The sequence below is a fragment of the Sturnira hondurensis genome, unplaced genomic scaffold, assembly GCF_014824575.4.
Source record: "Sturnira hondurensis isolate 20B ecotype Veracruz unplaced genomic scaffold, ASM1482457v3 Scaffold0021795, whole genome shotgun sequence".
NCBI classification, from domain to species: Eukaryota; Metazoa; Chordata; class Mammalia; order Chiroptera; family Phyllostomidae; genus Sturnira; species Sturnira hondurensis.
This window is the reverse complement of record NW_028094426.1, coordinates 2,742,598-2,745,450: the sequence shown is the minus strand read 5'-3', so window position 1 is coordinate 2,745,450 and position 2,853 is coordinate 2,742,598.

Below are 2,853 nucleotides of genomic sequence, written 5' to 3'. Positions count from 1 at the left end.
GAACAAGAGAAATCTCCAGAAGAACTAGATGAAATGGAGGCAAACAATTTATTAACCAAGAGACTTTTGAGTAATGATTATAAGGATACTTAACAGCATGAAAAAAGATACAGAATCCATGAAAAAGGACAAGTCAGAAATAAAGAATGCAATGTCTGAGATAAAGAATACACTGCAAGGAATAAATAGCAGGTTAGATGAAACAAAAGATAGAATCAGTGTTTTGGAAGACAAGGTAGATAAAAATACCCAGGCAGAAAGGTAAAAATAAAAAAGAATTTGAAAAAATGGGGAGAGCTTAAGAAACATTTTGGACAGAATGAAACATAACAACATCCTCATCTTGGAAATACCAGAAAGAGAAGAGTATGGGCTAGGGCTCAAGAACCTATTTGAAGGAATAATGGCCAAAACGTTCCCTAATCTGGTGAAGGAAAAAGTCACACAAGTCTAGGAAGCTCAGAGAGTCCCAAACAAGTTGGGCTAAAAGAGGCCTACACTGACACACATCACAATTAAAATGACAAGGCTTACAGATAAGGAGAGAATTCTGAAAGCTGCAAAAAAAATAGGTAGTTACCTACAAGGGAGCACCAATTAGACTGTCATCTGAGTACTCCTCAGAAACATTTCATGCCAGAAGGGAGTGGCATGAAACATTCCAGGTGATGAAAAGCAGGGACCTACGACTAAGGTTACTTTACATTACAGGGCTGTCATTTAAAATTGGTGCAATAAAGTGCTTTTCAGACAAGAAAAACCTAAAGGAGTTTGTTAACACCAAACCAGTACTGCAACAAATATTAAAGGGCTTGCTTTAAGAAGAAGAAGAGAAAGAAAAAAAAAGAGGAAAACAGCCTAACAATAAAATGGCACTACATATGTACCTATCAACAATCACCTTAAATGTAAATGGCCTTAAATTTACTTTATGTCAACCAAAAGGCAGAGGATACCTGAATGGATACCAAAAACAAGACCCATATATATGCTGCCTTCAAGAGATCCATCTCAGATCAAAAGATATATACAGACGAACAATAAAGAGTAGGAAACATGTATTTCATGCAAATGGAAGAAGAGGAAAAAGCTGGGGTAGCAGTACTTACATCCAACAAAATAGGCTTTAAAACCAAGGCTATGGTAAGAGACAAAGAAGGATACTACATAATGATAAAGGGAACAAGAGGATGTATGCTAACCCTAGGAAACACTCATGCACCCAATATAGAAGTACCAAAATATGTAAAGCAAATCTTAATGGACATAAAAGGAGAGATTAACAGAAATACACTCATAGTTGGGGATTTTAACACCCCATTGACTGCAATTTATAGGTCTTCCAGGTAGAAAATCAAGGAGAAAGTGCTCTTAAATGACACATTAGATCAAATGAATTTAATTGATATATTCAGAACAAGCATTTCACCCCAAAGCAGCAGAATATACATACTGTTCAAGGGCATATGGAACATTTTATAGGATAGACCACATGTTGGGACATAAAGCAAGTCCCAGTAAATTTAAGAAGATTGAAATCATATCAAGTAACCTCTCTAACTACAATGCTTAGAAACTAGAATCTAATCAATCACAAGAAGAACACTGAAAAACATGCAAAGTCATGGAAACTAAATAACATGTTATTAAACAATGAATGGGTCAACGATGAGATCAAGGAAGAGAACAACATATCTTGAAACAAATGAAAATAAGGACACAACAATCCAAAATCTCTGGGACACTGGGAAAGCAATCCTAGGAGTGAAATGCATAGCATTGCAAGCTTACCTCAAAACAACAGGAAAAAGCTCGAAATAAACAATTTAACTTCACACTTAAAGGAACTTGAAAAAAGAACAGCAAACAAAGCCCAAAGTGAATAGAAGGAAGAATATAATAAAGATCAGAGCAGAAATTAAAAAATTGACTCTAAAAAAATGATACAAAAGATCAAGGAATCCAAAAGCTGGTTCTTTAAAAAGATAAACAAGATTGATAAACTTTTAACCAGACTCATCAAAAAAAGAAGAGAAAGGACCCAAATAAATAAAATCAGAATAGAAAGAGGAGAAATAACAACTGACACCAAAGAGACAAAAAGGATTATAAGAAAAATATCATGAACTACTATATGCCAAAAAACTAGATAACCTGGATGAAATTGATAAATTCCTAGAAACATTCACTCTTCCAAAAATAAATCAGGAAGAATCAGAGAATCTGAACAGAGGTATTACACCTAGTGAAACTGAACCAGTTATCAAAAAACTCCCAACAAACAAAAGGTCCAGTCACCTGAACTGCATGGCTTCACAGGTGAATTCTACCAAACATTCCAAGAAGAAATAACACTTCTCCTTCTCAAAATATTTCATAAAATTCAAAAGGAGGGAAGGCTCCCAATCTTATTTTATGAGGCCAGCAATATCCTAATTCTAAAACCAGATAAAGACACTACAATGAAAGACAATTATAGGCCAATATCCTTGATGAACATAGATGCTAAAGTCCTCAACAAAATATTAGCAAACTGAATATGCAATGTATCAAAAAGGTCCATGATCTTTCTATGATCAAGTGGGATTTGTTCCAGGAATGTAAAGTTGATACAACATTCATGAATCAATAATGTGATTCACCACATAAGCAAAATGAAGGGTAAAAAACATGATTATATCAGTACATGCAGAAAAAACTTGTGATAAAATACAGCACCCATTTATGGTAAAAACTCTCAGCAAAGTGGGAATAGAAGGAACATACCTAAACACAATAGAGGCCATATATGACAAACCCACTGCCAGCATCATACTCACTAGGCAAAAACTACAAGCACTCCCCTTAAGATTG